Below are 25,045 nucleotides of genomic sequence, written 5' to 3' on the forward strand. Positions count from 1 at the left end.
AGCAATGCTATCCCAAAATACGTGGCATAACATAACATTATTTACATTTTCTTCCCACACACTTTAGTCAAGCCTGTCGCGTAATTTGGTTCTCATCTGCCTCATAATTCTAGTAGCCCTGCCTACAGGTTTAGAAATTTTTGTCAGGAGGGGGTCCTTACGCCTGAAAATGTTGACAGGGGGGTCTCGGCATCCAAAAGTTTGAAGACCTCTGCTTTAGATGTTGGAGGATGCCGGTTTTGCCAATGATGTAGACATCACCAGCTCTTTAGACAGTGACGGACATGACGAGCCATGGCCCATTGAATTGAGGTCCGGCCTTTGCAATGCACTGCCCACTGGCTTTTATTCCTGTCTGGGACTACCGACTGCATACACTATGACAGTAGTGGACTCGGAACTTTCAAAAATGGGCAAATGTGGCTAGGAGACATCTCCAAGCACAATAGGGACATTGATTTTACAATCTGTATTTGGAGAAGGCAAAAATAGCGAACTTGTCCGCCAGGGTTTCATGAGACCTTAAGGATTTGTGAAACCGTCAAACTGTCCTTAAACTAACCTCACACACAAAAAACAACTTGCCATAAACACAGTGGCGTAGCCCCCTGCGGCACTGTTTTTCGGGACGGCGGGAGTCGTGTCTGTCGATCACCACCATCCCCCCCTAATACAAGTCGGCCGAATAAACCCCCTTTCCCTGCTCTTACTTGCACATAAACATAATCTAATCCAAAATATATCTCTACATTTTACTCTAACCCTAACAATTACGTTTATCCTTGCTCTTGGTGGAAATAGTGTTACTTCCAGTCGAGATATTTAAGACGAATGCCTCCAACATATTGATAGGTTCACGAAGGGACCCCTTATAAATCCATATTAATTCGAAAGTATACATTTTCTGTTGAAAAACATATTTTTCCTTTAACGTTGCTGCTAAGAAAACATTCAGGTAATGTAAATCCCCCAAAAAGCAGTTCTTCCGTTTGTGGATGTTAAATTCAAGCTGCATGCCGAATATTCATATTTCCTGGGCGAGGGTGTGTGTTGCAGCTTAGCCTGTATTGTGTTCACAATATATAAGCCTTTCCTTGTGTTCCTGTTTAGAGCCGTGTCGATCCTGACCCACATGGCGCTCTTTTTCTGTGTCAAGACAGCCTTCTTTGAACAGATGGGCTGCCGGGTGGCTGCTCGGCTCCTAATTAAAAACCGATCCCTCGCGAGATAAAAAGGAGCTACTAAAACTACCTCAGTTACTCATTTCATCAAAATTCATTGTTCTCCACACATACAGCTGTGTGGAGGAAACTTTACTTCCGGGTTAGAAAGCACCCTACTTTCTTTCAAATGGTTTACAGTTTTTCTTGTTGAAATGCTGCAGATAAATCATGTCATGTGTGAACCAGATTTGCTTCGTTTGTGTTTGGATTAAAAATCCCGCAGGAGCCGGTCACTACGAGACAAGGTCAGGCGCCCATGAGTCAGCGAGAGGCAGCAGTGTTATACAAGGGAGGCCTCCTACTAAAGTTAAGCGGAGACGGCACCCTTTATATTGGAATTGCATCTTTTTTCTGCTGCTCAGAAATTAATTAACTTTAAATAAATGAAAAGACAAGAGGCATTTGACAAAACAGAAACAAATTGGTTTAATTAAACACTGGGGGAGTCTGGACAGAGTGGGTCTGCTCAAAATCTCTTGATGTACAGTGTTTTGGCTGGCAATTTATACAGTTGAGGTACAACAAAATTACCTTTACATCCCTAAAAAACATATTTGTAAATCAAGCCAGTGTGTGCACCTGATAACAACATAGATGGCTCTCGGCCTCGGGGCGAGCTAATGTGGGCCAGTGTGTACGTGTCCAGATGTCCGGCATGAGGAGCGCATGATCACTATGTGTCATGTCCTTATTGGTTGAGTGTACCCAGGGCTTTAACTGGGATGAAAAAACTGTGGGTGTCTCTCAAAGGGGCATGACCAAAGTAATTAAGGGCGTGGCTTAAAAGCACATACGTTAATAAACTGTGCTTAGCATAGTGTGCTGCCCGATCTGTATTATGTTGTTTCTGTCATTGCATCCAGATATGATACAAGTAACATGCCTACAACAAGCCAGGACTATTAACTTTGTCAATGGTTGTTAGTAGCATAAGATAAAGCAGCAGCAACTATGGCTTGTTGTATATAAAATTGAAAAAGATTCCACTAAAATCCCTGGTGACATCACAATGACGTTGCTGCTCTTGCGTTTCAAAAAGAGAAGGGAAATCCAGCGAGAAAATTACTCTTTAAAGGATTTCCCTTCCCCTATCACACTCACCTGGCATGACGTCATGCTGTAACTTCTCCACTAGTGAGAAGTGAGCAGTGTGAGCACATCGATGTGCCTGCTGTCCCTGCAGTCCGGTAAAAAAATGTACCGCCAGGGCACAAAACAGAGCCCGATAGAGAACCGTTTCGAGGCCCACTTTAAAAAACTGCCGGTACTCATCACCAATGAGACACGGCCCATTTAAAGCCCTGAGAGTACCTATCTCCAAGTGGTTGGTATTTCTGGGGAACGCAAGTCTTTGGCCAAACGTATTTTATTGGGGCCACTGACCTTGGACTTGTTTGTGGTGCAATTATCTATATGTGGAATCGATCAGGTTTTTCCCAGAGTGCATGTTTGCCTTTAGTTTATGGGGGACCCCACCTGTGAACTGTTACTCAATAGGTGCGGGTCGCAGTACCTCCCTGACTACATATCTCTGACTCAGGGTTGATGGGGAGGTCACCTTGGGTGAATCTGACAGTAATGATGTGAGTTAATTGGAACTCCTAAGAACAATATGGCAGCTGCTGGTATCATTTACATCGACATTATCAACATGGCACATACAGTTGTCATCTTGTACATTGACATCATTCTTATTGGAATTGACAAAGTTATGTTTGCTTTGGTCTGAACGTACATTGACATTGTTCTTATTGGCAACAATAATATTATTGTACGAGCATGGATTATGACATACTGTGGGAGGGCAGGTTTGATAAGCAGGCGAGGAGGCTGTATATATTTGCCAAAAGAAAGATTTGTATTGCCCTTGGTAGAAAAGGTATATTGTGAGGATAATGTCCCTTCTGGTTTTCCTCCCGCTGCTGCCTTGGCTGGGCCCAATGGGGGTGCAGAATTCGAGGTTCCCGGCTTCTCCTCTTCGTTGTTATGGCTGTCTCCCTGGAGGCTCATAGGAGGAAAAAGAGTGGGCCGTTAGTTATGTGTTTGATTAGCTTATTTATTAATATACCCGTCACCACACCACGAAGTGCTTGTAGGGTCTCTTCTGTCTGACTGGTTGTGAGGGGGGGGAAACAAAAGAACAACCTAAAACAATATTCCTGCATGTCAACGGGGCCTCTTAATGCCACATAACACGAGGTGCCTATATTTAGCAATGCTTGAGTAAATGTAGTGTCTGGGGTTAGACTTGGGCTAAGAAGTTTAAGGCATGCTGAGGAAGTCAACCGGCCCGTAGTCAGAGCATAGGGGTGACTTTAGTGCCGAATTCCCAGCCTCCCAGACCCCTACCCGTAACGCTCCCCGAGTTCACTCCCCGCTTCCCCCTAGACCCACCCCTTGATCCCTTGGGACGCTTTTACTCACCGGCTCTGCCGCAACTCTCCTGAGTTGCGGCCGCTCCCCAGCATCCTCCGGCGGACACCACCACTCCTCACACCACCGCTCGTCTGGTTCCGCGTCGTCGTCTTCTTCTTTCCGGGTGTCCTGGTTCTTGGTCTCTCCTTCCGTCGTTCACCGGGTCCGTCTTCTCTCTTCCGCTCTTCCAGCTGACTTCCTTCTCTCCCGCCCCTGGTCTGAGACGCCTCCTTCTTGCTACCATCTCCTTTCATTGGGCATTTGACAGAACTTCCGGGGTCAACCCCGCCCACTTCCGGGTCCTCCTCGATCTCCGTCTGTGGATAGATAGGATAGGGGCATGGTTGTTGTAGTTTTCGGCAGTCCCGCGCTTCCTGAAGGTAGGGAGGAGTTTGTGTTCTACGAGAAGAGCCCTCCCATGGCGACACGCTAGTAAGTCCTCCCTGCAATCTCTCACACATACATTGGTATAATTATTGCTGATGTCAGCGCTGCAGTGCAGGCACAAATTACAATATATATTGACATTGCATTGAGGGGTGTTCAGGTGGTTATGCGGGCACAGACTTTGGCTTATGCTCACATTGCATTTACTGATATTGTGGTTGTCAGGCCTGCACATATGACATTTCTTGAAATCATATTCACCCATTCTAACATTTCTTATACTGATGTATATATATCTCCAGTTCATGTTCTGGACTTGCACCTCTTTCATTTTTTTGTCTGTGCATGTTATGCTATTTCATGTCATGTTATGTTATGCAAATGCTTAGAGTGTGCTTTCACCTGGGAGGGTATCCTAATGCTTTCAGCAGGTCCCAAGATTTTACATTTTTGTGTTACATCTATCACTTGATAACCACTTATGGCAACAAACAATGCGAGATCAGCATTTGAACTGCATCCAAGAGCAACAAGCCTCAGTAATGCTTGCAGTTATGACACGTTCTATCTTTGCTATAGTTAAATAACAGATTGGATGCAACAAATCTGGCAGTGAAAGAGAAAACTGTAATGTGAAATACTATAAATTTCTAAAATTGTTATACATGACAAGATGTGCTGCCAGTGTTTATGAAGTGGCTGTAGGAGAGGCTGACAGCAGATGAAATTGAAATATAGGTTTGAGGAATGTGGTCGGTCATCCGGTGCGTTATATAACAACATTTTTTAGTCTTGATTTCACCTCAAGCCTCTTTCTTCCACCACCCTCAACTTCATTTCTCTTTATCCCACTCTTGCAGGCTCTTTTCAGTCCCTGCATTTTCACTTTCCCACTCTATACCCATCTTTCGCTTCTCCCTTTCTCCATTTTCTATCTTCCTCATCTTGCTTCTAGTCAAAGTCTGGTGATGAAAAATATGTCCCCAAATATGCGTGCCAGTGCCACCACCTGCAGTCAGGGGCACAAATTAAATCCTGAGAGGATCGAGTCTGTAAAGCAATGAAAAGGAGTTTAAAGAGATGCCTTGCTCAAACTATTGGTTTGACCAGTGACATTGTGGCCTATCATTAAGGTCTCAGGGTTACCAGAACAAGGTTTCTGCAACAATACAGAATGCTGGTTTTTCCTCTGGTGAAATGTACACTGATGAAATGCAGGTCGTTTCAGTTGTCTCCCACATATTTAGTTTAGCTGGTGGATTCTGACCCGCCTGTGAGCTCTGAATGCAAAGTATAACAAAATTAGGGAGTGTAGAGGTAAGCGCTAAGGTGGATACACCCTCCACTTAGGTATCAGTTTATAAACAAAAGGATCCACCTTATAAAAGGAGGTACTCAAAAAGACCAGATAGCAGGGGTAATGGTGAATGAGTGTCCCAAAACGTGGTTGGGCACACCCAATGTTGTTTAAATACCCCTCACACACCAAGAATGGCCCATGGTGTCATGCTTCATCATTGGGGTCTTCCCGCCCCGCTGCGGGACGGGGCGTGCTACGACCTACGACTACGTGGGAGCACTTTCGATGAAGTACTATGTGTGATGTAAAGGGAGGGTCTATTGTAGTTGTGAGAATGTGTATGTTAAAAAGCAACTGGCCCAGGGAGACAGAAAAAACTTTAATTTGTCCCAAGAGGGCTGGTGCTAGTAAAAACAAAAGTGCGGAGTTTGCCTACATAATGAGTGGTTACTCCTTGTGGGTCAACATGTTTCGATGCTGGGCATCTTCATCAGGACAGAGAAAAGATCCCTCCCAACTTAGAAGCATGTGCTTAGTAAATACGTAAAAGTGAAAAAAATGCAGTAAATAATGCACGTGTATACAATACCTAATAGTATGTATGAAGATCTGCAAAGGGAAACAGAGACTTTATCAATTTCCCCAGAAGGAGAGCGTAGTACCTGTAAATGTAAATAAACGCCACAATGTGACTATAAATAGCGTGCTTCAACTGTAATATTAGCGTTATCAGGAAGTGTGCAGTGACCTGTAAAAGAAAGGACAGTACAAGACACTACACAACAGAAAACACACACTCTATAACTAAACGTGAAAAATCATTGGCATTTCAGGTGAGAAACGTGGTTAAAAACAAAGGTGCATACTTATATGTATATGAGGAAAATGCCTCATGAACCTAGAACGGGTAGGATCGTAATGGAGCTTTAGTTCTAGTGGGGAAAAAAAGGGTAAAAAAAAAAAGGATCAGGTTGTTACCTCCAGCGAAGGATTTGAGTGATGGACGAAGTCTTCAAACCGGAGCCGTGGCTCCGTACTTACGTGCCCTGGCTGACAATCTCAGCTACGAGTCTGTCCTTCCCACGGTTCCGCTGTGTATTGGAACCAGGGCGGGTAGAACGCTCTTAAAGCTCCCGTAATTGGCTGGGAAATGGGAGTCAGCTGATGACGGCGGAGCACCTAGATGCGCTTCCGGGTTGGGGATTTTACAGAGACTAGACCGTAACCCTTGCACACTGGGGAACGGAAGTGAATAGAAATCTCTAGGTTGAAGAGATGTTGAATAAAAAGAGTATTATAGTGCACCAATGTCTGCGGAACATTGCGTCTATGCCGGTGTGAAGTGACAAAAAAACGGATTACGGGGCTGGCGAAAAAGACAATGCTGAACTCATGATAGATGATTTAGCTGGATTTTACGCTGTGGTTGATTCCTACATAAATACGTAAAGTCCGATATGTGCATTAATCTCTGGGGAAAAAAATCGGTCTAAGGAGGTATGAAGTGACAATAATGGATTACGGGGCTGGCGAAAACAATGCTAAGTTTGAGATTGATGTTTTAAAAAGATTTTAAGCTGTGGTAGACTCCTACATAAATAAGTAAGGTCCGTTATTGACACGGTGTGCCTAATGAAGCAGTCGCGCCAGTAATCAAGAAAAGGGGGGGGGGGGGAAAGGGGGAAGGGGGAAAGGGAGGGGGAGGGGGGGGGGAAGGCACAACACCCTGTGGGAGAAGTGCTCTGGTGTATGCAAGTACACCCACAACGTTTTGGCAAATTCTGACTATTCACACCTCGTCGTTCTTGATAGATTATTGATAGTAATCCAGTAAGGAGACACCCTTATTATGTCAATTGTGCCCAAGGTATATCATCGTTCAGGCCCGTTATGTGTGTGTCCAGACGGAACACCCAACGTTGTTCCTTTTCAAAGAGTCCACAATCATTGTTGAGTTGTTCAATGACAGTCCACTTGATTTCATCCACGCCATGATTCATATTCAGAAAATGGGTGGCCATTTTGGTCGTGCTCTTCTTGCAGCGGATATTACTTTTATGTTCTCCAATCCGCACCTTTACTTGTCTCGTGGTCATGCCAACATATTCCATGCCGCATGGACAGGTAATGAGGTATACCACGTTCTTGCTGTTACAATTCGTGAACTTTCGTTGCTCCCATGACGTCCCATTTGAAAAGGTAAGCTGGGTACTCTTTTTTGTAAGAGAGCACGCACTGCACACGCCACATGGGTGATGTCCTTTAAATGGGTGGCAACAAACTACACGTATTTTGATGTGTTGAAAGGAGACGGGGTCTGGTATGAACCAAAATGTCCCTCAAACTGCGGCCGCGTTTGTGAGAGAACATTGGTTTAGGTAGATCCAGACCGCCACAGTTTAGAATTTTCCAGTTCTTATTAATGATTTTGGACACTTGGTTAGAGTGGGTATTATAAGTGGTCACACAAATTGGTCTGGTCACCTGTTCTTTCGGTGTTTGGTTTTCCAGGAGAGCATCTCTGTTGTTATTCCTGGCACGCTTGAGTCCTCTTTTGACTATTCGTTCTGGATAGTTGCGATCTAGAAGCCTCCTTTCCAGGTCTTTGGCTTGTGTTTTAAAATCTGTAAGCTCTGAGCAATTTCTCCGTAAACGGAGGAATTGTCCGTAAGGCAGATTATCCCGGAGATGGCGAGGATGGAAACTGTCATAGAGCAACAGGCAATTTTTTGCCGTCGGTTTGAAGTGTGTTCTGGATTTTAATTTTCCTTCTTCAGCATATATATATAGATCAAGAAACACCAAGTTGTTGTTAGAGACAGTGTGGGTAAATTTGAGGAAGGAGTTCTGTTCATTTAGCCAAGTCATAAAATTAGATACTGATTCAGAATCACCTTTCCAAATGACTAAAACGTCATCTATATAGCGTTTCCAGAGAATAATGTTGTTGAAAAATGGGTTTTGTTGAAGCAGTATTTTCTGCGATTCCAGGTGGTGGACGTACAGGCCCGCTAGACTCGGCGCGAAGGTACTCCCCATACTGGTACCGTGTTTTTGGAGATAGTGTACATCCTGGTATAGGAAGAAGTTCTTCTTTAGGGCTAAGGTGATACACTCCATGACCAAATTCCTGGGTGTGTGGTAATTCCAGGTACCGGAGAAAAGAACCTCTTCAATGATGTCAAGGGTCTCATTATGTGGGAGACTGGTGTATAAACTCTCCACATCCAGTCCAAGTAGTAGATGTTGATTGGGGTCAAAACTGAGACCTTCAAGGAGTTGTAGGACTGCTTTTGTGTCCTTTAGGTAGGTATCAGTAGCCTGGACTAAAGGGCGGAGGAAAGCGTCTGAAAATTTGGATAGAGGCTCAAGAATGGAGCCAATACCCGAAACAATCGGACGCCCTGGTGGATTATCGAGGTTTTTATGGATTTTGGGAATGGTATAAAAATAGGGTGTTCGGGGTGATTTTTGAATGAGGAAATCAGCCTCTTTCTTGGATATCCAGTCGTGTGTGATTGCTTCTTCTACCATTCCCATTATTCATATCCGGATTGCCTCCGTGGGGTCATCGGGGAGGATTTCATAATTCCTCTGGTCCCCCAGGAGTCTTCTGCATTCGGTGTCATAGTTAGTGGTAGTTTGGATGACTGTCGCTCTACCCTTATCCGCTGGTTTTATGGTGATGTCAACATTATTGGCGAGCTGTTGTAGTGCTTCCTTTTCGGATCTCGTCGTGTTCTGAAAGGTTTGGTGTTCCTCCTTAAGTGTCTTATTTAGATCTTCCATTACGGCTTTTTCAAAGGTCAATAGTTCAATGGGTATGGTTGAGTCCAAAGGACTAAAGGTGGATTTTGGTCTCAAACCCGTGTCGGAAGGCTGACTATCAGAGGATGTCTTGTCAGCAAAGAAAGTTCTTAATTTAAGCTTGCGTACAAACTCTTTAATTTCTAGACAGAGTTTAAATTTGTCTACCCTATTAGTGGGGACAAAACCGAGACCTTTTTCTAAAGCTGCGATTTGGGGATCAGTTAGTATGACCTCCGAGAGATTGACAACTAATTGTCCTTTCGGATGGTTGACGGTTGATTGGACGCCGCTGTCGTGCTCCGTGTGGATACTCTGGTCTGGTCTTCTTGGTCGTTGTTCCAATGGACCTGGTGTCCTCTCCGATTTCTTCCCCGTGGTTGTCCCTGGTGCATCCCTAAAAAAGGTGGTGGACCGTAGTAATTGTAGTCTTGGGGGACCGGATTCCACTTCTCCCACAAGGTGTTGTGCCTTTCCCCCCCCCCCCCCCTCCCTTTCCCCCTTCCCCCTTTCCCCCCCCCCCCCTTTTCTTGATTACTGGCGCGACTGCTTCATTAGGCACACCGTGTCAATAACGGACCTTACTTATTTATGTAGGAGTCTACCACAGCTTAAAATCTTTTTAAAACATCAATCTCAAACTTAGCATTGTTTTCGCCAGCCCCGTAATCCATTATTGTCACTTCATACCTCCTTAGACTGATTTTTTTCCCCAGAGATTAATGCACATATCGGACTTTACGTATTTATGTAGGAATCAACCACAGCGTAAAATCCAGCTAAATCATCTATCATGAGTTCAGCATTGTCTTTTTCGCCAGCCCCGTAATCCGTTTTTTTGTCACTTCACACCGGCATAGACGCAATGTTCCACAGACATTGGTGCACTATAATACTCTTTTTATTCAACATCTCTTCAACCTAGAGATTTCTATTCACTTCCGTTCCCCAGTGTGCAAGGGTTACGGTCTAGTCTCTGTAAAAGCCCCAACCCGGAAGCGCATCTAGGTGCTCCGCCGTCATCAGCTGACTCCCATTTCCCAGCCAATTACGGGAGCTTTAAGAGCGTTCTACCCGCCCTGGTTCCAATACACAGCGGAACCGCGGGAAGGACAGACTCGTAGCTGAGATTGTCAGCCAGGGCACGTAAGTACGGAGCCACGGCTCCGGTTTGAAGACTTCGTCCATCACTCAAATCCTTCGCTGGAGGTAACAACCTGATCCTTTTTTTTACCCTTTTTTTCCCCACTAGAACTAAAGCTCCATTACGATCCTACCCGTTCTAGGTTCATGAGGCATTTTCCTCATATACATAGAAGTATGCACCTTTGTTTTTAACCACGTTTCTCACCTGAAATGCCAATGATTTTTCACGTTTAGTTATAGAGTGTGTGTTTTCTGTTGTGTAGTGTCTTGTACTGTCCTTTCTTTTACAGGTCACTGCACACTTCCTGATAACGCTAATATTACAGTTGAAGCACGCTATTTATAGTCACATTGTGGCGTTTATTTACATTTACAGGTACTACGCTCTCCTTCTGGGGAAATTGATAAAGTCTCTGTTTCCCTTTGCAGATCTACATACATACTATTAGGTATTGTATACACGTGCATTATTTACTGCATTTTTTTCACTTTTACGTATTTACTAAGCACATGCTTCTAAGTTGGGAGGGATCTTTTCTCTGTCCTGATGAAGATGCCCAGCATCGAAACATGTTGACCCACAAGGAGTAACCACTCATTATGTAGGCAAACTCCGCACTTTTGTTTTTACTAGCACCAGCCCTCTTGGGACAAATTAAAGTTTTTTCTGTCTCCCTGGGCCAGTTGCTTTTTAACATACACATTCTCACAACTACAATAGACCCTCCCTTTACATCACACATAGTACTTCATCGAAAGTGCTCCCACGTAGTCGTAGGTCGTAGCACGCCCCGTCCCGCAGCGGGGCGGGAAGACCCCAATGATGAAGCATGACACCATGGGTCATTCTTGGTGTGTGAGGGGTATTTAAACAACATTGGGTGTGCCCAACCACGTTTTGGGACACTCATTCACCATTACCCCTGCTATCTGGTCTTTTTGAGTACCTCCTTTTATAAGGTGGATCCTTTTGTTTATAAACTGAGCTCTGAATGCAAGTCAGCTATGACTATGTGACAGTGTGGACAAAGGGAACTGAAGCAAGATTCACATACTAGTATATTTCAGAGAAGATGAGGAAGTGGTAGCAGTACTAAACTGCAAACTCTGGAGAAATATACGACTATTCAATGAGGTCTAAGCTTTTCTGATGAACAGTGGACCGTGTAAGCACACATGACCATCAACTTTTGCTTGTGCCCCGTCCATCAATCAGGGAATTGTAAGTGTGCTACTCACCCGTAGGGGTCTCAAGGCGCTGATGGGGGGTCCGCAGATCTGTTTAGCCAAAAAGCCAGGTCTTGAGGGTCTTCCTGAAGGTGTTCATGGAGGGGATGCGTCTTATGTCTGCCGGTAGCTCGTTCCAGGTCTTTTCTGCAATGTGAGAGAAGGATCTTCCACCTGCTCTGGCTCTGTGGATGCACGTGTTTCGGCCAGTGTGAGGTTGGAAGATCAGAGGTTTCTTTTGGGTACATGGAAGTTCATTCTGTCTTTGAGGTATTTGGGTCCTATATTGTGTAGGCATTTGTAGGCATGAGTGAGGATTTTGAAAGTGACTCTTTTCTCCATGGGGAGCCAGTGGAGAATTTGTTGGTGTTGGCTGATGTGTTTGTGTCGGGGGATGCTGACAACGAGTCTGGCAGCAGTGTTCTGTATTGTCTGAAGTTTGCGGAGTAGGGACTTGTTGATGCCGGGATAGAGTGCGTTTCCTTAGTCCAGTCTGCTGGTGATGAGTGCGTGGGTGACTGTCTTCCTTGATTCATGGGGGATCCACTTGAAGGTCTTTCGGAGGATGTAAAGGGTGTTCAAGCAGCTGGAGGTGACGGCGTTGACCTGTCGGTTCATGGTGAGTGATGAGTCGAGTATGATGCTGAGGTTCTTGGCGTGGTCTGAGGGGGTAGGTGGGCTTCCGAGGGCGGTCGGCAACCAGGTGCTGTCCCATGCAGAAGGGGTGGTACCGAGGACGAGGACTTCTGTCTTCTCAGCATTGAGCTTCAGGCAGCTGTTGGTCATCCAGACTGCGGCATCTTGCATTCCTTTCCGGAAGTTTAGTTTGGCAGTGGCGGGGTCTTTGGTGAGGGAGAGGATGAGCTGGATGTCGTCGGCGTAGGATACAATGTTGATGCCATGTTGTCGGACGATGGCTGCGAGGGGGGCCATGTAGATGTTGAAGAGGGTGGTGCTCAGTGATGAACCCTGTGGGACTCCGCAGGTGATTTTCGTGGGGTCGGAGAGGAAGGGTGGGAATCTGATCCTTTGGCTTCTTCCGGTGAGGAATGATCAGATCTAGTCCAGGGCTGTTCCATGTATGCCTGCGTCGTGTAGTCTGGCGACTAGTGTGTGGTGGGAGACAGTGTTGAAGGCCGCTGATAGGTTGAGTATTATGAGGGCTGTGCAGTGGCCTTGGTCCAGGAGGGTGCGGATGTCGTCTGTATCGAGTAGGGCGGTCTCTGTGCTGTGGTTGCTTCGGTATACGGATTGGGACGGGTCGAGGCCGGCGTTCTCTTCAATGAATCGTGTAATTTTTGCTTTGTTCCTGTAAGTTCCCCAGTCTTTTTCTTTATGTGACCTTGAGGGACTGCCCCACATTGCATTTAGTTTGCACCTGAAGGACTTGCAGTCTTATTCCCGTAGTTTGGGATACCCTTTATTGAATTCCTAGGATGTGGCCTTCCTCCATCTACTCTGCACATACACTTTTGATAGCAGCATCTGTGAAGAAAAGTACGAGAATTAGAATTAAATCTCAGGGAAAGGTACTTTGTACAATGATGCTTGTTCTTAAGTCTTGAATGTGGTAGAGGAGGAGGATAAGAAGAAAAACAAGAAGAGAGCTACATGTTCAGTCCAGGAGGTTATTGGAGCACATGGTGTGCTCAGTGGTGCTATCAGCTGGCACTCCACATGGAGCTCCACAAGGAACCCTTTGCATTATCTTGAAGGAAGAATGGCCGCAAGCCTTAAAGGATGGTTGAATCTTGAGAGCTCTCCAGGCAGAATAATATTCAACAGCCTTGTGAAAATGAGGAGGGCAAATACCAAGGTGAAAGAGGAGGCAGAGGGAAAGATACAGAATGGCCTTCTTGTGGAAATCTGTGTTATGTTCAGCTTGAAGCTGGAATGAGATAAAGGAAATCTCGTTCTTGGGTTGAGAAAGCATCTAGGAGAGAAACTCATGTTATTTCTGTCTTCCATGTGGTTATTTCCTCTTTTTAACTTTGTGCATACTGCGCTTAACTTAACCTAACTTAGAGGGCAGCTTAACTTGGAACCTGACACTTTACCTAAAATTTAATGGTAAAGGAAAATATGATCCCACGAAGGTTTGTAAAGAATATTTACTTTCAAATACAAATTGCAGAAAACAATACCCTCTCTTGGGATGCACATATATCATATGATGATGAATACGTTGATCAAGTAGTCTTAAAATTGGTAGTTCCACTACCTGAACTAGTAATTATTAACGAGAATTGTTTAGGATCTGCAGCTTTTTCTAGCCCTTTAGAACTTCATTTTGTGATATGTTGGACAGAAACTCTATAATAAAATCTAGCTCACTGACTATTCGGGAAGAACAAGAAAGTAGCAGCCCTCATGTAGATAAAAATGGTAAAAACACAGTTGGGGGTGAAAAGTGATCAAGAAAAGAAAGGAAATAAAATATCCATGATGTAGAATTGAAGATCCCTCTCTCCTCAATGATTTATCTATAATATTTACAGCTGTTCATGAGAGCAGCAGAGAGAACAGGAAAAACTATTTTAACCAAGAACTAAGAGGAAAATAATTATTACTACAGCTTAAAGGTAAATACAACTCCCAACCTCAAACCTACAATGCAGCATGATAGTTTTAGTGTTGAATACTCACCACAGACATTTGTGACCTGCACATCATGAGATCAAATCCCAGAAATGCTAACTCAGCCTTATATCCTTCTTCTGAAGCGTGTAAATGTCGTACTGTTAAATTGTGTACTAATAACACTTCTTTTTACACCACTTAGAAATAACAAAGATGTGATGTGAAACACCATTTAAAATCAACATATTATATTAGACAATATAGAGGTGTCTTGTGAACTTTGATAGATACATCAATATCCGTGATGGAGATGTTTGGAGTGGTAAATACAATGATAGAATCGGATAACGCCTAAACTGCGGAATGATTCCATTCGGCACGGATGGCATAAAAAGCCTCCCGTAGTCTTTAATTATAGAAGGTATCATTGAGGAAAAGGAAGGTTTAAGGGTTAAAGACAGAACAATTACAGCTATAACATCAGGATCGATATAGATCACCCACTCAAAGAAAAAAGGTGAGTTGGAAAACGGCACACAACATAAGAACAAAGATATAGAATTGGATCCGGGACTAAATAAACTCATAACCAAATGGGTAATACTTTGGTCCCAGAGACTAAGAAATCTTTGGAAGAAAATGGCAATAACAAGAGCAAGCAAAAATAAAAACAAAAGCCTAAGAGCATGAACTAGTCTTTTGCATGTCCATGGTAAATAACCAGTGAATTAAATAATGTGCAGTTGACTTTAGATAAAACTGTCATGGTGCCGGTTCTGTGACTTTAACTGAAACAAAAAGCAATCTTTGTCACTGGGTTCTGGTCCTCAAACTGTGATCTTGTGGTTTGCACTGTTTTAAGATAGACACCACAAACGTGTGTTTTGTAGGGGCAGCATTCTACCAGAACATGCCGTGCAAACTTGCCCTAGGTGACTTAAACAGGGATCTCAGTCCACGTGTCTCAGAAGCTGCTTTACCTAATCAGTGTCTGCCAATGGTCTTTTTGACATGTGGAACCTTAGGAAGATACATGGTAGTGGATGGCAGCCATGTTGAAGTTCAGTACCGTCCACTAGGTGGCTGCATATAGGGTTGCTCGCATGTGTCTAAACAGTTCACTGACACAACATCGATGTAAAAAATATCGATGTTAAAAATATTGAGTAAAAAAGTATAGACAACAAAAATATCGACTCCTATACTTAAACAGGTAAGTACTTAAATTTTGACTAAAAAATATCTATGCAAAAATTATAGATGTATAAAATATCGACTCTTGAAAAATGGCGTCCGCTAGCTAGTAGCAGTCGCAGGCTCGGAATCTCGCTCCCAGGCAAGTACTGAAAACAACATGAACGGATGAAAATAACGCGGTAAAACTCACTTTAATGCATAGTTAAGGACTTTTTTTCCACTGTTTTCTTTTTGGCTTCGGTTTGTTTGCCACGGTGTACCCCTCTGGCGTTCTCGGATCCCGGCGCAGAGGCGGCGGCTTGAGGAAAGGTGGCGACCCGCGGGGGATGATGGTCTGAAGCCGCAGAGATCTGGGTATGGGGCCTCATGAACAATGATGGGTGAAATGCAGGGTGCGCTGGAGGTTTCTATGTACGGAGGAGATAATACGGGGCAAACTGTTTGAAGTCTTTGACTGACTTCGGTTGCATTGTGCTCTTTACTCTCGGTTTTGTTCTGTTTACGTGCTCGGGTCTGTGTTCTCTGAATTTGGCTGTTCAGTTTAAATACAACACGAGCAGTTTACAGCTGATACCTTGTGGTCTCCTTTTCGATCCGTTTGTTATATTTCCCGTCTGCTCCGGCGGTGTTCGCGGTGCCTGACCCCTTTGCATTCATGCTCCGATGCAGAGGTTGCGGCTAGAGGGGGGCAGCGACCCACGGGGGACAATGGTCTGAGGCCGCGGTGAATTTAGCACAGAGAAGAGGTTATGAGGCAGGAGCCGGTTTAAAGAGGAGCTCGGCACCGGCACTATCGTTCCCCTGCTTGTTTGTGAAACGAGTCTGTGCTACATATGAATCTATTCGAGCTACCAGAACAGGAAGCTGGAAATTGGAAGGAGTAGAAAGAGACAATCTGGAGAACTCTAAGGAGGTGGAATCAAACGTATGGTTAACCTCGATGAGCACGGTAAGGAGTAGGGGGAAAGACTGGGGGCCTAAATTAAATCTTGAACGTGGAGCGGAAAGACAAGAAAGAAAAAACAAGGGTATATCCACAGAAACCAGTAGAGTAAATAGATACACACTGAGAAGCAGAGACATCTGGGGTTTAAACAAATCTCAGGATATAACAATCAATAAAGACTTGGTGCTGCCGGGCCTTTCGACAGTACAATCTAAACCCAAAGAAGCAAAGTCAGTTAATACTACTCTAAATCCCAAAAATCCTCCAAACCTTCCAACTAAAACTCCTACTAGAAAAGAACGAAAGAAAATACTTAAAAACAAACCAGGAAGTACCCGAGTTACTCCATCCCTGAGATCCTAGTTTAAGGTACAGGCCTTACACTCTCCCCAAAAAGATTTAAACCATTTACCAACACCCAACTTAGGCCTAATAGTTGGTGAAAAAAAGCCTTTAAGCTACAACAATTCCCACAACAACCCCTGAATACGAACGAGAACGGGGGAAGAAAGGAGATGGATCCAATATACCTTGAAAATAGGTATGAACACCTTTCGCAAGAAACCAATGAACTGATAGATGGGTTACCGTCTGCCCCCCCCTCGCCCAACTTCGGAAAAATAGTTCCAGAAAAAACTGCCACACAGGAAAAAAAGGGTCTATCTGAAGAGGTAGATGCATCTGATGGTTCAAATGTAGAGCGGGATATGGGAGCCACCTCTCATACCGAGGGGTTATTAAACACACTACTCACAGAAATAAGAGATAAGTTAGCTATATCTGAAAGTAATCAATTAAGAATACAGACAGTCTGTGAGACTCTCGAATCCAAGATGAACGCTATTTCCGAAAGGGTTGGGGCAATGGAATTAGTTGTTGAAGATCTAACAAAGCAAGTGGATAAAAATACTCAAGATATTCAGAAATTAAAGGGTGAGAATAAGACTGTAAAGGAGAAATTGGAAAGTCTAGAAAACGCTGCTAGGAGGAATAACATCAGACTTTTGAATGTTCCAGAAGATGAAGAGGATGGAGATATAAGGTCATTTATAATTAATCTTCTTGCAGAGCTTCATGTGGATATTGATAAAAAGAATCTCGAAGCTGATATACAAAGAGTCCATCGGGACCCTTTTTTCAAAAAACCTGGGAAGAAAACTCCTAGAAAGATTTTGGTTAATTTTAAATCATACATGCTAAAAGAAAAAATCTTGGAAGGAGGATTAAAGGCGGGGGTCTACAAAAAGGCTGGATGGACATTCCGTATTAGATCTGACATATCTCACATCACCCAAGAAAAACAATGAGAACTGGGGAAATCAATGCAAGAACTGAAAAAACTGGGCGCTACGGCAAACCTTCGTTTTCCTGCTTCCCTTAAAGTAATGTGGAACAACAAGATGTTTAATTTTAAAGATCCAGAAGAAGCCAATGCCCTGATAAATAAGATAAAGAATTCATCCGAATAAGAGATATTGGAATAAAAAGCGTGGATAGAGATAGAGCCTGAAATTTAGAGGAGTTCCTCTAACAGTAGAAAAGTAGAAAGGGAGGTTTCCCCAAGGGGTGGGGGAAGGGGTGTGCACTTAAAATGCAATAAAATAATGTTTTGTATTGGAACACTGGGTGGGGGAGCATGTGGGAGAAAAACGAGAAAAAAAATGTCCTCATCTGACAAGGTCAAATCAAAAAACCTCTAACCTTTTTTCTCTACAATCTTTTAATAAAGGCAAATATATAAAAACCTATGCCTAAAAAATATGGGGGCATATTTATAATAACTGACGCATCCCTGCATATCAGCAGGGATGCGCCAGTTATTTTGCGTCCCAGCTCCGCCATCATGGATGCGCCGCATTTATAATGCGGCGCACCATGGGGCAAAAACGGCACAGATACGTCACGCATCTGTGCCGTAAAAGTGGCGCATTGCTGGAGTTGCGTCGCAAGTGCGACGCAGCTCCAGCAATGCTCTGGGGGGCCCTATCTGCACAATGCTGCGTCAATCCTTACGCCTGCTTCAAGCAGGCGCAGGGTTTTGACGCAGCATGGGCTCAAAAGTGACTGAGTGAAATCTTGTAGATTTCACTCAGCCACTTTTAGGAGGCGTTCCTGCGCCGGAACGCCCCCACCTGCCCTGGAACGCCTACATGTGGCGCAGGGCTTTACAACGTGACGCATCTCCCAGATGCGTCTCGTTGTAAATACCCCGCACCATGGCGCTGGCTTTGCGCCGCTGCTGCGTCACAAAAGTGACGCAACGGCGGCGCAAATCTGGCGTAAGGTGCTCATAAATCTGCCCCATGGAGTTGAAGACCTGGGGATCATGTCATGGAACGTAAATGGGTTGAGGGTTCCTTCCAGATGGAAAAGGATATTAGAATATTTAAGGATATCAGAATGTAAGATTTTTCTTGTCCAAGAATCTCACTTACTCAAAGAGGAATGGACTATGGTGTTAAAACAACAGAAATGGATTGAACACTGTATCTGCAAGACTAAATCCTGCACAGTGAAGGGAGTAGCCATCCTAATTAAAAAAACTGCATCAGCGATGCTGGGCGAGTGTATAGTTGATCCGCAGGGGAGGTGGGCTATTGCCAAATTAAAAATGAATGAGGTATGGATGACTTTTGTAAGTTACTATGGACCAAATGTGGATGACCCGGCTTCCCTATATACTTTGCTTCTACATTTAACTGAAGTCAGTGATTTTATGGTATTAGGGGGTGATTTTAATTTGGTCCTAGATCCAAGTCAAGATTCCACCTCACGCAGAGTAGCCCTTAACACACAAAAAATGAGAATGGCTACAAGACAATTAATGACAGATATAGGATTAGTAGATATTTGGAGGGAGATGGCTAATAAGTCTAAAATAAATGGAGGAAAATGTACATTCTATAATAAAAAATGCGGACATCGGTCAAGAATCGACTTTTTCTTAGTGGGTGCAGCAGTGAGTAGGAATACTATTCAAATCAGTCATGTTCCTGAGCATATGTCAGATCATTCGGCAGTTATCTTAAAAATAGTCATACAGAATGCTCAATCAATGCGGAGGTGGGCCATTAATAGGACACTATTATTAGAAAGCACTATAATTGAAAAACTAAAAGCGGAGACTCAAGAGTTCTTTGATATTAATCTGAGGGTTCACTAATAGCTATATCTTGCTCACAGGCTAAGAAAATGCAAGAAGATACTAAGAAATTAGAGAATGAGATACACAGACTTTATGAAAGCCTTGAAAGGGAACAGGGAAATTCAAACATCTTAAAAAGTCTAACGAATGCAAAACATAAGCTTGCTGATTACCTAGAGACCATAATTTAAAAAAATGGGATGCTAGTAAACTAGCTCACCATGAATATGGGGAGGGGTGTAGCAAACTTCTTGCTTGGAAGATAAAAACCGACCAAACGAGAAACTGGATAAAGGACCTCTGAAATTCAGACACCGGTAATATAATAACAGATGATGCCGAGATCGAGGAGGCCTTTGTCCAATTTTTTGAAAACCTATATACGGAGGAGAAGATAATTGAGGAAAAGAGCATTGATGAATTTCTATCGGAGCTGACTCTTCCCTCACTTCAACAAAATGAAAAAGAACAAATAAATTGTCCTATAGCTGTGGAAGAAATAACTCAAGCCATTAGGTTTTTAAAAAAGGGTAAAGCAGCAGGTCCGGATTCCATTCCTAATGAGATTTATAGCCTATTAAAAGAAGAATTGGCACCTATTCTTCTTCAACTGTTTAACTCTTCCTTTTTAGAAGGTAATACCTCTCCTGCCTCATGGGAAGAGGCAACTATTACAATTTTGTTAAACCAAATAAAAACCCACGAATATGTGAGTCCTATTGGCCTATTTCTCTTCTAAACTGTGATCACAAGATCTATACACAGATTATCACCAAACGTTTAGATAAAGTGATGGGCTCGATCATCCACCCAGATCAAAAGGGGTTCATGAAAGGGAGGCAGCTCAGTGAATTAGTACAATATCTCATCGGAGCTATAGACATGGCCCAGACATATAAGACCTCTTTGGCAGTAATGACTTTTGATGCTGCCAAAGCCTTCGAACGGGTCAATTGGGCGTTTCTGTTTAAAGTGATACAACGTTTTGATCTGGGTGAAACATGTCTGACAGCAATTAAAGCCATCTATAAAAATCCCTCAGCAAAAATTCTGGTGAATGGGAAACTAACTAGACCCATACAGATTGAAAGAGGGACCAGACAAGGCTGCCCTCTTTCCCCGTTACTTTTTAATATGTATATGGAACCGCTGAGGTGCAAGTTGAGAACTAGCCAGAATATTACTCCCTTTAAATGTAACGGATGGGAGAAAAAAATTGGGTTATATGCGAACGATCTCATTATTTTTACTGGTGACCTAGAGACATCATATACAGGATTTTGGTCTGAAATTGAGAACTTTGGAAGGGTCTCAGGATATCTATTTAACCAACAAAAGACAGAATGAATGAAATGGAATACAAATTTCGAAAATATTTACATAAAAAAAGAAATAAGCATTTGGGGATCCAGATAGTTCAAAACATTGACAAAATCGCACAGATAAACTTTGAAAAAGTGACAAGGAAAGTAAGCTCTCAATTACAATCCTGGGGAGCATTGCCTCTTTTGTTTTTGGGTAAATCTATCTTATTAAAAATGTAAATTCTTCCTAAATATACATTTCTGTTTAATACTATTCCCTTAGAGTTTCCGAAAGTTTTGTTTAGGAAGGTGCAAGTGCTCTTCTCAAGCTTCATATGGGGAAATAAAAGTCAGAGAATAGCTTTGAAAAAACTCAGGAAAAAAAAAGAATATGGAGGAATTGCAACTCCTGATTTATATCTGTACCTGTGCGCTTTCCAGTTAAAAAATTTCCGGCAATTGATGATGAAATGTTCTATCTTCTCTCCTCTCTACAAAGCATTAATGTTTGATTTCTCCCAACAAGCTGGGTGCTTCCTTCTAAAATTTGGTCATCCAAAATTTTTCAGAAAAGTAAAATTGAAGACTCTGTTATCCGCAGTAAAGCTTTGGTCTCAGGTGAGCCGTCTCTTAAAAATCCCCTAATATAACGACATTACACCAGTTTGGGACTCTCCAGGGATGCCTTTGTGTTTGAAAGATACCCTTGTGACACCTTTGAGGAGATGCGGGATTAACACTTGGGGACAACTCATATTTGAGGCGGAACTTATCTCTTGGCCCCACATATCTGCGATCTGTGAAGATCAGGTCTCAAAGTTTAAATACTATCAGCTGCTAAGCTGGACAAAATCTTCCAGAAAAGAATTAGAAGGGAACTCGAACCTGGCTCTAAAGATATATTCCCGGCAAACAAAAGTAAAAGAAGTGGCAGAGTGGTACTGGCTACTTGTCCAAAACGGGGAAGAGGAGCAGGCCTCATTCATGGAGACATGGAGGAAGGACCTGCCGGATGAAGATCTCGAAAATATTGGGCAAGTATCTATTATGGTCTTATATAAATGCTGCCCCTTTACAAAAGAATCACCTCTTTACAGTTCATAAGGCCTATTGGACTCCCCAGAGAATATCGAAAATGGGAAACCGAGAAATCAAGAAGTGCCCTAAGTGTGGAGAAGATAGAGCAAACGAGGTTCACATGTTTGGGAGTTGCCCGGTAATACACACTTATTGGAACAATGTGGGTAAGACCATATCAGATATTATGGGATTGGATAAAAAATTAACAACTATGGTGCCGATTCCGATTCCGGCCGCAAAACGAACCGACCGACACGGACCCAGACCAAATACCGACCGACACGGACCAGCGCCATACGACCAGTGCAGTACGATGCAACACGTGTGAATTACAACCGACACGTACGGAATTCAAGCCGTACGAACGAGCCATAGGGAAAATAGTGGTCTGGCCGGAAAACCGACGCTATTTTCACCGACCGACACGAACCCGGAATGAACCCGACCGACCCGTACCCGCGATGTACGATTAGCGCAGTACGATGCAATGCGTGTAAAACCAGACTGACTCGCACGGAGACCAAGCCGCACGACCGACATGCACAGACAACCGGGCACACAAGCAATAGAGACCGCCGTGAACGACGCGTACAAACACAGAAGACAGGCAGCGTGAACGAGGCGGAGAAGCCCGCACGAGACAACAGCAGCGTCTGTTTCCGTCACATGAACGTCTCCTTCATGCCTACAAAACACAAAGGAAAAAAGACCAAAAAAGGACCAAACAAGCAATGACAAAGCCAATAAATACCAAAAAAAATATGGGACAAAGACACACCCACAACTCCAACTATATAAAGGACTACAATCACTACCATCATCCCTTGCAAACAGGAGACACAGCCAGCAGCAAACACCAGTACACAGCAATCACAAACACACTCACAACTCACCCATTACACAACTCACACACCATCAGCACCTCATACAAAAGCACACACACATACACACAGCAAAACCAACACCAACCCAACATCACTTGCACCCTCACACACACATCCGCCACCACCACCACCCATCACCATGCCTCCAAAGAAGAATCCAAAGTTCACAGATAGTGAGTTAGAAGTGCTGGTAGACGAGATCATCAGAATAGAGCCACATTCGTTTGGTACATTGGTTCAAAGGACCACCATCTTACAGAAAACCAAGATGTGGGCGAGGATTGTGGACAAGGTGAACGCACAAGCACCAGAAAGGAGCACAAAGGACGACATCCAGAACAGGTGGTATGACGTGCGCAGGAGGGTCAAGAAACTCATCGAAAAAGATCACGCCCTGAGTCAGTGCACCGGCGGTGGCCCTCCTGCCAAACCAGACTACTTCAGGACCTGGGAGGAGAAGGTGCGGGACATCCTACCACCAGAGAGCGTCCATGGCCTAACACACATCCCAGAGCCTGGTGAGTACACAAACAACATACCCAAGATTGTGTGGCAAGGGGACAGTGAAACCATGCACTCCAAGCAAAGCTACACTAACCAATAGATAATCATACTACGATGTGTATGCCAGTCAGACACACACAATACCTGCCATCTCATAGTGACTGGGGACTGTGTCATGAAATGCACCAACCTACAAACAAATAGAGCAAGCCAGTGGCACTAAGCCAAATTGACCCTGCCAGACAGTTTACCACCACAAACACACCACCTCACAGTGCAGCTGACTGTCAGGAAGGAATAGTGGGGATGCAGGTGAAGTGAGTGTAGCCAAAAGCATGATGGGGCCTGTAGTCACAGATAATGCACACCCTCCTGATTGGCCCATCAAGACCTCTCTGAAACATGCCCACATCACAGGGAGTGGAAAATGACTGACAAGATGGCTGACACTGGCTCCTGCTGTGGGGAGCACAAGACCCTGCTAGGGCTTGTGTGCAAATCACAAGCAGGACACCACTGACTGACATCCTGAAAGACAACTTGCACGCCCTACAATGGAAGCATATTTCATGATGGGAAGGAGAACTGACAGCCCTGACCAGGCTACTCAGCAAGGGGAGACACCCCCCTCAACACCAACTCCACACAACTCACCGGGTACAATGCATTGACACACACCTCATTGAAATATCAGCAAAAGACACCCCGTACTGGGTGCTGCTGTGTGAAGCACAGGGGCTCACTTGGGACTTGTAGCCAAACTAACACCAGGATTTCACAGTCAGCCATCTTGCCATTGCTGTCACACCCCCTCACAGGGAAGCAGAGTCAAGAGGGAGGAAGTATGGGCATGCTGAGAAGGGGGTGTAGCCAAGAGTATGATGGGAGTCTCAGTCACAGACAACCCATACCCACCCACATGGCCCAGCAAGATCAAACTGAAACATACTCGCCTCACAGGGAGTGGGAAGGGACTGACAAGATGTCTGACACTGGGCTCTGTCGTGGGGAGCACAAGGCCATGCTGGGAAATGGCCAACATCATACATCAGGACTACACAGTTAGTCATCTTGCCATTGCTGTCACACCCCCTCACAGGGAAGCAGAGTCAAGAGGGAGGAAGTATGGGCATGCTGGGAAGGGGGGTTTAGCTAAGAGTATGATGGGAGTCTCAGTCACAGACAACCTACACCCACCCACATTGCCCAGGAAGATCAAACTGAAACATACTCGCCTCACAGGGAGTGGGAAGGGACTGACAAGATGTCTGACACTGGGCTCTGTTGTGAGGAGCACAAGGCCATGCTGGGAAATGGCCAACATCATACATCAGGACTACACAGTGAACCATCTTGCCATTGCTGTCACACCTCCTCACAGGGAAGCAGAGTCAAGAGGGAGGAAGCATGGGCATGCTGGGAAGGGGGGCTGTAGCCAAGAGTATGATAGGAGTCGCAGTCACAGACAACCTACACCCACCCACATGGCCCAGCAAGATCAAACTGAAACATACTCGCCTCACAGGGAGTGGGAAGGGACTGACAAGATGTCTGATACTGGGCTCTGTTGTGGGGAGCACAAGGCCATGCTGGGAAATGGCCAACAACAATATCAAACTCTGTCCGTGACAAGCTAGGAAAAAGCAGTGTACAGGCAGGCATCTGTTTGAAAAATAGAAAATGTCATGTTTGTGAACCAACGATGCATGTAGAAACATAAATCACATTGTGTGTCTCTTCCAAACACAGGTGGTGCTGGGCACCCAGCACCAAATGACGAGGATACCCAGGCCCAGACTCTGGTGGACACTGAGCTCTCTGGTCTGACTCTCTCACTGTCCTCTTCGGATGATGATGACCAACCTGGCCCCTCCAGGGCACCCCCGCCAACACGGACAGA

The sequence above is a fragment of the Triturus cristatus genome, chromosome 1_2 (assembly GCF_964204655.1).
Source record: "Triturus cristatus chromosome 1_2, aTriCri1.1, whole genome shotgun sequence".
Classification (NCBI taxonomy): domain Eukaryota; kingdom Metazoa; phylum Chordata; class Amphibia; order Caudata; family Salamandridae; genus Triturus; species Triturus cristatus.